At 39.2% G+C, this 13,196-nt stretch overlaps 1 long non-coding RNA gene across 1 annotated transcript in view; it reads right to left on the reverse strand.

Annotated features, from left to right (window-relative positions):
* Window positions 1–1,469: 1,469 nt before the first annotated feature.
* LOC139045049 (uncharacterized) overlaps window positions 1,470–13,196 on the reverse strand; it is a 43,575-nt gene continuing 31,848 nt past the window's right edge. The window contains exons 3-4 of the long non-coding RNA XR_011502635.1: window positions 2,073–2,189; window positions 1,470–1,558 (exon numbers count right to left, since the gene is read on the reverse strand). This is a non-coding gene — a long non-coding RNA (uncharacterized lncRNA). The remainder of the gene's footprint in view (window positions 1,559–2,072; window positions 2,190–13,196) is intronic.

Raw genomic sequence — 13,196 nt, forward strand, 5'->3', positions numbered from 1 at the left:
CCATCCTAACGGGACCAAGTAGAATGGCAGGCTCCAGTGGGACAGAAGCAGAAAGTGGAGGCAGCATGGGTTTGGGGCTGTGAGTAGGAGGGAGCCTGGAGAGAAGCCCTCGCACAGAGCTAGTGGGGATTTTTAGAGGCAGCTTAAGGGCCCATCAAAGGTGGGGGAAGGCAGTGTTAAAGGTGCAGAACCTGTTCAGGCAGGTGTGGAAGCAAGACAAAGCACAGCATCGTCAGGGAATTAAGCTCAGTCATCATGACTGATGTCTGAACACTTGAAGAGGGTGATAGAAAGGAGGGAGCAGGGGCTACAACATGAGGAGTCTTGAAATGTATGCTCAGTGGACTGAACACCATCGTCCCAGCTGGGATTTCCCACAGGGTGGCATGAGCGCCACTGGCAGTTATCAGTGTGTTGCGGCATGGTACACAAACAATATTTTAAAGATTTTTAGTGGTTATGTATTTAGTTTTATACAAATTAGGGAAAAATATGTAATTAGCACATTAAATTCAAAATTATACAGATACAAAAATTACTTAAGATGAAGCTAACGTAGATAGTACCATGGTGAGTTGATCTGTAGAAAAAATTAAGAAAATGCAAAAAAGGTGTTACACAGACATAGCAAAAATTGTGAAGGTGGTCTATAAATGATTGAAGTTTGAAAATGCTGGCAATAAGCAATGGGCAGCCCCTGAAAAGTTTCAGGAATTGGACTGTATTTTAGAAGGTTGTTCTTGCAGGAGGAGGGGAACTGGAAGTACTTGTTAAAAAGTATTGCATTTATCTTCCAGAACCAACGTAGGCTGCATATGTTTCAGGTTCATGGTTCAATACAAATTCTAATCTAAACCCTGCAGTACTTAGACATTTCTGCAGGAACCTCCTTTTAATAATTTGAAATACCCAAGCCTTTATTTTAATCTTGAACAACTTGATGGACATATTTAAGCAAATAATTCTGGTAGAAATGTGCAGTGATCAAAATGACCTTCATGGTGTAGAGTAATGAGACATTAACTGTGTCTAGTGAACGTTAGTAAATCTGTGTCCTTGTAATTATTTAGTTGATTTGATTTACTTAGAACTCAGTGCCTTATTTTTTTTAAATATGTGTCTATTATGTATTAGTCATGTTTTTTATTTTGTATATTTTATGATGCTTTGACATCTTGGGGCCTTGTGGACTAAGGAGGAACTGCCCCTCCCAGGATTAGCTAATTCCTGGAGATACTAAACAACTTGCCTGTAATCACATCTCTCATATGCAAACCAACCCTTCCTGAGTCTATACTCCCACCCACCTCCTTTTATCAGGCACCTGCAGTTCAGCACACCATCCTCCTGCCCGCAGTCACCCCAGAACCTGCCAAAATTATTCAAACTATCCAATCATAAGCCTGTTCAGCTGTCTACCCTGCCTGGCCCATTCTTTCCATGAAAACCAAAATAAAGGCATTGCCCATGCTTTCTCTTCACTCCTTCTGCCTCCTTACCAACCCTGGTGCTTCTCCATGTGGCCCTGGGTGGCTTAGAGTGTCCATCTTCTTGGGAACTGTAAGCAAAATATTCTTTTTTCAAAAACAGTTGTCTCTGTGTCTGTTATCTCACTATACCATTTTGATTAAAACAAAATTCCAGGTACATTTTAAAACACATTAAAGAAATTCAATAAACCAATATTTTTGAATAAATGAATGAATAAATGAGTATCTCTACCCACTTATAACATGTCTGTCTTTTACCTTATTAAACTTGCTCTCATGGGGTTAAAAGTCACTCACATTAGCTGTCTATGGTAATCACGCTGTCATGAAACCAAGGACTAGATTTGTGAGAAATTTGAGCTCAGAGTAACTTATACATCGCAAAACAACACCAAGAAACTACAGCTTACAAAACGGCGCTAGTTCTCGGTTCCAGAAAGAAATCCAAAGAGGATTTTTCCCCAGTCATTTTGTTGTGTGTTCCTGTGTGGGATGTTCTTTTTGTGTGCCAGAGTAGATTAATTACTGTAACAATTAATCCTAAATCTCAGTTGCGTAAGATAATAAAAATTTCTTAATCACCAAAATCCAATGCAGGTGTTCAGTTGGACGGCTCTCCTGACTGTCTCCATGATTCAGTAATCACAGATTCTTCCATCTTGTGATGCTGCCAGTTTCAAAACACGGCCTCCAAGGTCACTAGAGAAGGTGGGAACATTTTGGAAAACATATATCAGACACGTACCCAACTTCACACACAAGTACCAATCAAAATGTCTACATACATTCTATTGGTCAGAAGTAGTCACGTGCTGCCTCACTCATAGATGTAAGGAGACTAGGAAATACAGTCTCTAGCTGGGCAGCCACTTCCCAGCAAGCACTTTGCACTTAGGAAGAGGAGCTTGAACCTTTGGCAATCAGTAAGCTTTTCCATTAATTCAAGACTTATTACCCAGGACTGCATTCTGGTGATGGGGTAACTATGGGTTGGTCACGTGATAATGGAAACCAGTGGTTCTTAGCACTTGGGAGTAATGAATCTGATGGAATTCATGGATTCTCGCCCTAGAAAAACATAGAAGCATAAGCACACACAATTGTCATGGAATTTCAGGAGCTTCATCGATTCCCTGAAGCCCATCCTTTGAAAGTATTAGAAGGTCATTGACTCATTCTTTTGATATAGTTGGGATTATTTAGCTCAGAGGTATATTTTGAATAGTGTTGTAAACCAAGAACTATGAGCCAACTTAAATGTTTTTCTGCTAGATTGCAGTCTAGTTTTTTTTAAATTAAATGTTATAACCAAGAGATCCAGAATATCAGTCATGTGTCATCCAACTGTTAGATGCCAATTTTGCACTGAGCAGAAATTCCTATCTTTACTACTGCAAAAGACTTTATGTTGATATCCTGCCATCCATTTGCCACTCTCCAATCCATTTCACATGCCAACCAGAGTAACATCTGAAAATTCAAATTTTGTCATGTTCCTCCCTCCTAAAGACCCTTCAGTGAGTAAAGACCCAAACCCTTAACATGGCATACAAGACCCTACTTGCTTTTCACATCATTCACTGCTTTGCTTTGTATACTCCCTCACAACCGGCCTTTCTTTCCCTCCTCCCACCTCAGGGCCTTTGCACATGCCTTTGCATCTTCTTTGAACTGTTTTACCTTCATTCTTTATATAGTTAACTCAGATCTCAGCTCAACTGTCATTTCCTCAGAGAAGACTTCACAGAGACACAAAGTAAGTCAGGTCTCCTATATGTTCTTAGAGTACCCTTTAAGTTTTTCTCCTAGTCTTTATCACAGTTTATAACTGTGTGACTATGTGATTTGTCTGGGTCACTCCCACTAAAAGGTAAGGTCCAGGAGAGAAGGAACTGTGAGAATCTGGTGCCACAAGTCAGCGCCTGGCTTAGCATGTGGAATATAACAGGCAGGCAATGTTTGTTGAACGGATGAATGAATGAATGAACATTGCCTATGCTTTACTCTACATCTTGAGAAAGAAAAAGCTAAGTGATGAAAGATCTTGAAAGCAAATTATTTTCTCATCTGAAAAGTGAATAGAATAACCAAGTCAGGGTTTGGTACAATTTTAAGGAACTTCACTGTTAGGCAATAACTTTACTGTGGTGCATAGCAATCTCTGCTCTTAGATAATTTTTAATCCAATAGGAGAAACAAGCAGTAAAGCATGTTTTCATCACTGTTTTATATTACCACAAAGGGAAGTGCTCATTGATGGAGTAAGGGCAGTGGAAGGGGACTGTCATAAAAAGAACTGGTAAGTGGGAGACTCTTGGACTAATCCAGGAAGGCTTCCTGGAGGAAATGGTCCTTTGGGTACTTTTTGAAGGCCAACAAAAGATTTTCCCCACAAGTCTTGCTTCTTGGCTTTCCTGTTTTGTTGTCACAAGGATAAAGCTACAAGTTACGAGAAAGGCTGGCGAGGCAAGGATCAAGCTGGCATTTTAGTCTTCCAGCAGAGAACAAAGATTTAAACAGTTATAGCTCATATTCTGTTTGGTAGATTGTATTATTTTTCAAAATATTCACTGTGTTTTCATGTAGGAGGACTTTACATTCCTATCACACTTGCCGTGTGATTTACTTTGGCAAATGACGTGGCAGTGGGAGTGACATATGCAGAAGCTTTGAGAGCCATTGTGACGATCCACCACCTCTCTCTTTTTCCTCTGACACAAGGCTCATTATGTCCTCAGATGAGGCTTTTCTATCAACTTGGATCCCAAAGTGAAGAGCATGAGGGAGAGAGCCACAAGTGGCCTATGGCCAACATATAACATGGGCAAAATATTAGCTTCTGCTCTTGTAAGACACTGAAATTTGAGGATCATGTGTGATTGCAGCAAAACTCAGCAAAAGATGACTGATACACTTTCTTTCACAAAAATTGTGTATAATTCAACTCAAACTTAGAGCTATACACTTAATGAAAGAATAGTCATTTCCATTCAAGTGAGTGATCCCACATTTTTATCAAGTACACAGCTTCAGGAACTCACAAATGCAGTCAAGAGGGAGAGGATGGAATTCTCAACCACAGAAGCCAGTGGGCTAACTTCTGCATTCACTGACTTGAAAGATGTGGAAGTCAGCTTGCCTGGTAGCTCTCCACTGGAAGTGCCAAGAGAATTCCATTTTAGATATGGGAGGAAACTGCCAGATTCATGTCAACTAGATGGGGATTTCCTTTCCTAGGAAGGAAAATCGAAGAAAGAAAAAGAGGTTTATCTGCTGATTTATACTGAAACAAGAATAGTCAGAGCTCGTCATAATATCATTTTTAATAGTAACGTCTCATAGAGAAATATATAAGAAAGTTATTCAAGCCAGAAATAGTTTCTACAAACTGGCTAAGATCATAAAATTCTTCTTCCTCCTCTCCTTTTCCTTCCATTCCTGCCCTATTTCCTTTCTTTGTCTTTCTTCCTTGTTCTTGCCCCAAATCTACTCATAGCCAGCTTTGGAAGACGCAAAGATGATAGATGTAAATAGATATAGAGACAGATACATGGATCCTTATCGAAAGAAAAGATAAATTATAGGTACATTTATTTCCAGAAGTTCAGTCCATAACTCTAAAATATTAAAAGAACTTGCTTTACCCTAAACCCTTAAAGCTTGAAAAACCCACTAAGAATCATTTGAAATTTGAGGGATTTTCACACTTTAAGTATGCCAAGGTGTATTCTCATTTCCACCAGGGTTGGCTGGCCATGAACAACTTTATTTTAGGTTCATAAGCTTTCCTTGGTTGTCTGTTAGAACCAAAAATTTCATCTTCACGTAGAATTTGCAGTTTAAAAGTATGCATTATCTTACTGAAGAGCCTTTTTGCCGTGAGTTTTCTATTCCAAGGTCAATTCCAGTTACACCCCCCCCCCAATATTCCTGAATTAGAACTGTGGTCGCATTACCAATTATTATTCCCTGTTGTCAGGCAATATTGGCCTCCCTCTAAATGTGCTGAGTTTTTAAAATGTTCAATGAAAGGTGTATATGGAAAGCTAGACTTCCCATTTAATCTCTCAAGTCACTCTCTGGAAGCTGAGCATTGATGCACAATTCAGACATCTTGGTGTTCCATCTCTGAAAATCATTTACAACCAGGAATAGAAACAGTTAGATTTACGTGCCATGGTGTCTGAATTCGCAAAGGTTTTCTGGTAATCCGAGAAGTTCTATCGAGTTACTCTTAGCAAATATTTTGCTTTATTTTTGTAACTGTGATACAGTGAAAAGAGCCCTGGATGAGGAGTTAGGAACTTAGGAATTTCTTAGAGGGTTTTATTTACAATATTTTTGTGACCTAACAAAAAATGTAAATGGTCTACAATTTCATGATCATGAATATGATGAACTGCTCTCTGTTCTGAATTACTCTAGTCCAGTGTAGAATGGTTATAATCAGATTGATCTGCATGAGAATTCAAAGCCAAGTATGTATACAGATGAAAGAGAGTTGATTTTTCATCATGGTTCTGTGGCTTAAAACCATCAAAAGCAAGGGAATATTGCAAAATGTGCCACTCCAAAAGACTACAGTCCGTCCATCAAGCAATTCGTGAAGCATGTAATGATGATAATTCCCGGGTATGTCAACCAAGAAACAGGCAAGTTAGCTGTTAAGTTGCCTCCCCATAAGAATAATGACTGTGTGAGTACTAGGGTAGGTCATTCCCTCTCCCAGCTCAGACTTTGAGGAAAGATAAAATAGATTTGTTGAGTTAGCTCTTTTTCTTAATGCCACATGCCAAGTAAGCCAGCATCTTAGGATGTCTGTGCTACTAAAACCAAAAAATACTCAATTTGCAACTTTAGAGAACATTAAACCACTGAAGGTTAGAATTGAGTGGAACTTTTAGACATTTTGTAGTTCCTTCTATTCATTTTAACAATATGATTACTAAAGCCCAGAGAGACAGGGTAATTTGTTCAACATCACAAATCTAGTAATAACAAATATATAGAAAAGACTTTGTCCTACTCTGTTAACTCCTAGACCAGCGTTTTGTTCTCTGTATGTCATTTGGGAACCAACCACCATTTCCCAAAACTGAACCCAGGAGTAATAAGAATGAAATGTGCAACTTTCAATTAGAATTCAAAACTATAGAATATCTCTTTGAAATTTTAGATCTAGTGACAATAATAAAAATGAAGTCCTACTAGAGAAGTTCAAAGTATGTTCATTTTTCCCCCTGTGCTATAGGAAAAAAGACTTGCTACCAAGAGAACTTCGTAAATTATTTTCTGCTCAGAGTAAACTTACATTACTCTTACCCATTCTGAATACTCCTTAAAGGCTTATAAGTAAGGCACACAAGAAAAAGTCGTGGTTTTATACCAAAATTATCTCTAAACCAGAATTGCTGACCTAATCTGATTTTTCTTCTTATCAGACAATGTTAGGATATAATTGTTCCTATCATTAAATCTGAACTATACCACAACTATTGCTTAAATATATACATCATGTGACTATAAATATGAAACTGAGTCTTGTAAACACCCTTAAGAGAATTCAAACATAAGAAAAATTGCTGTTGGATCAAGTGGCCACCTGTTAAACCAAGAGAACACAAACTTAACACTACCACACATCTATGCAAGTTTTGTTGTTGTTGTAGTATTTGCTTTTTTTGGAAATTGCCTTCACAGCAATGACTTTACACAATTAAGTTTAATCTTATTATTATAGTCACACCCTGTGTTTCACCAGAAGTCTTATTGCCTTTTTTTATCACCCATATTTTTTTCAGATGCAGCTCCTGATTATTTCCACTTATTAAAAAAAATGAAATTTGTCTTCAAAGGGCAACAATCTGTTATCAATCAAGATCACTTGGAATGTATGTTAATCAGTTTTTTTTTTAATATTTAAAGAAAATTTGATTAGCCATGGCAAGAACATTAGAATAAGCACATGGCCTTCCAATCTTTACTACAGGAAGAGACAGCTTTCATCAATATGAACACACTCTGGCACACTTCTTAAAAATCAGTCTTTTTGATTTGAATAGCCAACATCACATAATTTGCACTTTCACAGGTATGTCTGTGAAATTTTTCTATAAGGTGCTTTGAAGCCAAAGCTAAAACACATCCCAGACTCATCCTAGACTATTTCTTCTCTTATTCCTTGTGCAAAATAGGCAGAAACATGTAACCTATAATAATTTTCATCTGCTCAGTGCCACAATGCCAGCAAATCTCAATTTATCAGTGCTTGAAGTATAAAAATTCAGATGTGTACTCTGTGTGAACATGTCTATGTGTGTGGGAAGATTATCTGTGCTTTGATTGTTCTCAGTAAAAAAGCTCCACCTGCTCCAAGACAGCTAATCGGTGCTGGAGCCCTTTGGGGCGTTTGGAGAGGAGAAAAGGCCCTTTGTTTTCTCCTTCACCACTAGTCTAGGGCCTCCTTACCTGCTCCAAGTACCCTGACTCAGCATAGGCTCAGACCTCAGAAGCTCCTCAATGAGCAGGTTGCCCTTTCCATGGAGCTAGGGCTGCTGTCTGAACAGGAGAGGAAAAGCTGTGGGCATCACATGAGAAAGGATGGTTCCCTCTTTCTCTTCGAATGACACCCTGAAACCCTGGGAAGAAGAGCAGGGGCATCAGAAAGCGGACCCGTATGCCAAGTTGGAGGGCAACAGAATGTAGGAAAGGTTCTCAGGTGGGGCCCTGGAGTCAGGCTGGCTGGGGCTGAATTCTGGCTCTGAGTTTACTTTGTGAATCTAGACAAGATCCATAAATTCTCTGTGCCTCAGTTTCTTCATCTATAAAATGGGAATCATCCCGCCTACCTTGTAGAGTTACGATGTCATCGAGTTGTTAGAACAGTGCTCGGTACATGGTAAGCACTCAGTCAATATTAACTAAAATGACTGCTGATGACTATGTTCTATTGAGAGCTGACTGTGTTTCTGAGTGCCCAGTTAATGCAGCCCACACATCCCTTAGAATTCTTCCCATGAATTTCTACTCTCCAACGTGAAATCAAATCTCAATTAGGTATTTAACGGGGATGTTTCTTTTCCATGGTTAGCACAATCATTAGTTGATAGTACACAGAAATATGTCGTTTTAGTCTTTTGCAGTGGGAAATTTTACATTCTTAGATACATATACAAATTCCTTGAGTATATAAAATGAAAATTTAACAATCATGAAAACCAATGTATAGCCTTCACTCACCCCAGCTACGTCTGCATTCTATTCATTCTTGAGTGTCAACCAAGGTAACTCACATCCTCGGAGAAAGGACAGGACAGAAACCAGAGGTCATGACAACTCATTCTGCCCATCTTCTAAGCATGGTTCCTGAGCTAAATATACCCATGCTCTATGGCAGCAAGAAGGAACATACACCCTGCCTGGGGAGCCACAGTCACGACAGCAATTGTGAAATGCTGGCGACCTTGCTGGGGACCGCGAGGGAGACCAGTGCTAGGTACTCCAGAGTGGTCATGGACGAAATGGAACTCTTATTTAAGAAACTGTGGCTTCACTGGAGATGCCTCATCCTTTTCTAAATGAAACCACAGTGGTTTCCTTCCAACGCCCTTGTTGGCTTTCTTGAAGTTGTCTCAACTTAAGAACCTGAATCTAATTCCAGATATTTTTCATTTGTGCCATAAACCACTACAGGGACAACAGAAATGCAGGCCCGGGAACTAATGCTAAATTATCTACTCTCCTGGAAAACCCACTCTGAAACCATATTTTTCAAGGAAGTAGCATTTTGGAAGAGACCCACAATCCTCTTTTGCACCACCGGGAAGACAACTTCTCTATAATCCCTTAGTAAAGAAAAGGTCTCATGGGTTAATCTCCCTGAGGCAGGTACCATTACTGGTATTTCAAACCCACAAGTCATTGAACTGCAATAAATAAATTAAAATAATGGTTATAATAATATTATAGTAACCACACACTACTCCATTATCAATGTCTTTCTTTCAGGCAATACTTTATAAAGTGCTTTCTTGAATTTCAGATCTGTACCTTCCCATTGCTACCACAATTTCCCACCAACTCTGATAAGCAAGCACTCTCAATAACACTGAGAAAGGTCCTGTGGGATTATTTTGAAGGACATAATTGCAGCTACTGAGAAAGAGACTCAATGTAATTAAGATTAAATTAGGATAAAATTGTTTTCAGAGACTGAGAATTGAACCCTGGGCTTTAAAATAAACTTAACGCCTGTAACCTCACCCAGACCGAGGGCAGGTGCGTTCCCATACACCTGCCACAGTGTTTTAGTCTATCCTGGAGTGCGGCCACTCATGGTTTTATGGGGTTTCTTTTCCCCATGTTAGCACACAATTATATTTATCTAAGATAGTTTATATATTTGCAAATGGCAGCACTTAACATTGCTGCAAGCTTCTATGGAGAAAATTAACCCGTGTGCCTGTCGAAAATGCTGCTTCCTCCCTCTGGAAAATGTCTCTTTGATTGCTTCCTCATCTAGACTGCTTTATTGTCTCATTGCTTTCCTCTAATGCAACCAAAACTAGACTGCCAGTGCTCACCAATAGCCATAACCCCCTCTTCTTTGCAGGCACAGAGTTAGAATACATTTTCCAGCCTTCATTTTTCACCATAGGGTGGTGTCTGTGACTGAGATCTTGACAACAGAACACAGGCAAAAGGAATGGGTGCCATTTCCAGTCCTCGGCCTTAGAACCTTCTACTCATGATCCTTGCACTCTTTCCCTAGCTGAGTGGAGAGAATTCTGAGGACCTAGAGTGATGGAGCCTTTAGACAGGTCCTGGGTGCTTGAATGACTATGTGGAACAGAGTGTGCTCCACCAGAGTCTGCCATTCCACACTGAACTATGATGTAAGCACGAAATACATCTTTGATGTGTTAAGACACTGAGGTTTGGGGGTTTGTTTGTTATAGTGACTAGCATTACTTATCAAATACGGTTATTTTCTCACTTGGTTCTATCTCTCTGTTTCCAGTCATCTCACATTTCTTCCTTTCTTTCATTTATTATTCAAAGAATTATTGTGTGCCCATTGTATGTGCTAGGAACAGAGTACATTGCACAGTAATTATGTTCAAAGTAGCCCAAACAAACAACCAAGCACCTTACAAAGGGGACAAGCACAATTATTCAGGTCTCCTAGTCCTTTAGGAGAGGTATCAGCAAACTACAATCTGGCTGTTTTGGTAAATTAAATTTTATGGGAACATAACCATGCTCATTCATTTACATCCCATCTATGTAGTGAACTTGGAACCTGCAAGAAGGCAAGAATGATCAAGAATGCCTTGCAACCTACAGCCTTCATGCTACACTGGCTGAGTTGAATAGTAATGTCAGAGACTAGCCCACAAAACCTAAAATATTTTCTGGTCCTTTATGGAAAAAGTTTACTGACTTTGTTCTAAAATATTTTGGAAAGGATTCTCGAAGGAGATGACACATGAGGTAGGTTTGGTGGAGTTCACTGGTAGAAAAAGAGGAAGAGGGCATTCTGGGGTGGGAGAATAATAGCCAGGCAAAAGAAAATGTAAGTTTAACGGTTACCTCAGACAGCAATGAGAAAACACCCAGGGGAGAGTGATCTTCCCCTCAGATCCTCAGTCACAGTGGGAATGAGTAGCTGGAAGAACCATATTGAGAGAAAATGTTTTGAATCAAGCAATCCTGTTGACCTCAGACCCCTCATTCTATTACTATTATATCAACATTAAATATCTTTAAGGTCAACTGTAGAGAAATAAGCTGTAAGTCTTCATCCATCATTTCATAGCATGGACCAATAGGATTTCTTGGAGAATGATGCAGAAGGAAATGTAACTCTGGGATGGACTCCACTCACCAGTTCTGTAAAAATCCCACTGATAAGTTAAAAGAGTAAACTATATTTTACAAAAGAGAAAAAGATGAAGATCCCAGTACCAAAAAAATGGAAAACATACGTGTTTATATACTCCTTGTCTTAGTCAGCCCAGACTACCAGAGCAAAACACCACAGACTGGGGGCTTAGACAACAGACATTTATTTTCTCACTTCCATCCTCTGGAGGATGGAAGTCCAAGATCAGATGTCAGGATGGTACGTTTCTGGGGAGAGCTCTCTTCCTGGCTTGTAGGCATCCACCTTCTTGCTGTGTCCTCACACAGCAGGGAGCAATAGAGCTCTGGTGTCTTTTCTTTTTCTTAAAGGGCACTAATCTGACCATGAGGGCCTCACCCTCAGGACCTATCTAAACTTCATTATCTCCCAAAGGCCCCTCCAAATACCATCACATTGAGGGTTAAGTCTTCAACATATGAATTTGAGGGGCACACGGCTCAGTCCATAGCACTCCTCAAAGAAAGAAAACATAATGTTTTTAAGTAAAAGTTGAATATTGAACACTATAACATAATGTTTTAAATTGAGATTTGAGATATGGTATCAATAAACTGTAATAGAGCTGTTTCCAGGAAAGATGTACAAAAACACAAAAGACCTTTACACCTATGGTAACAATGAGAAAATCTAAACCAAGTAAAAATCATACTTTTCTGTGAGATTTGCTAAGAGAGGCAGATACAAGAAAGCCTTGATAAACTGAATTTCAGAGATATCCAATTAATCCCTTCTAAGATGAACAGAGAGGATGCAAGTCCCTACATCTCAACTGAGCACCTCCTCTGGGTATAGGCAGATAGAAGAGCCAGCTTGTTGTAGCTTGGGAGGTTTCAAGTAAAGGAGGAATCAGCCAAATGTTACTCAACAGTGAAGCCTGGCAGGGAAGACTAGAGTCCAACAGAGCCCCAGATGAAAAACAAATTGCACGGCCTGACAGTGCTCTCCTTGCCCCAACCCCCAAATGACAGCAAGAAGGAAACAGTGGAGGAGAGGGTGGGAAAAAGAATATAGTTACATAGTCTCTCACATCCTCATGATACTTGAATTCCAGAGATGCTCCAGATTTTGATTCAAAGGTGAAACTACAGCCTAACCTCCTTCCTGCTCAAATACTGACAAGGTCAAAAAGTCTGCGAGGAGCTGGGAAGTTGGGAGTGTGGTTAATCACAGGTGAATTTCAATCTAATTAAAGTTGTGATCTAGCACCAGCTCAACACCCCTCTAGGAGAGAGCTGAACTGTTAGTCCCTCTCCCTAACCAAAAGACAGAAGAAAGAACCTACATTTTCTAGATAATAAAACAAAAACAAAAACAAAATGTACTTTGTCTCCACTGTCCTTTTATACACAATATTCAGAAAAGTAGAAAAATGAGACATGCAAAGAAACAGGAAAATGTGACCCTATTTAAAAGAAAACATAGCCTATACAACCAGAACAACAGATGATCCAGCTGTTGGAATTAGCAGACAGAGATTTGCAAACAACCATTATAAACATATCAAAGAATTTACCAAAAAAGATAGATGTAATGGATGAAGAGAAAGGGTTTTTTAGGAAAGAAATAGAAAAACTACAAAAGAACCAACTGGAAAATTGTAGGACTGAAAACACATTATCTAAAATTTTTAAAAAGTGTATATATATATATATGTGTGTGTGTGTGTGTGTGTATATATATATATATATATATAATGAGCTGAATAGCAGTAGGTTAAGCATGAATGTGCACTGTTCAGGTCTCCTGCTGTGAGGAGCAAAGTTGACTGAGAGCCCAGCTAC

This window comes from Equus asinus, chromosome 4 (assembly GCF_041296235.1).
Source record: "Equus asinus isolate D_3611 breed Donkey chromosome 4, EquAss-T2T_v2, whole genome shotgun sequence".
NCBI classification, from domain to species: Eukaryota; Metazoa; Chordata; class Mammalia; order Perissodactyla; family Equidae; genus Equus; species Equus asinus.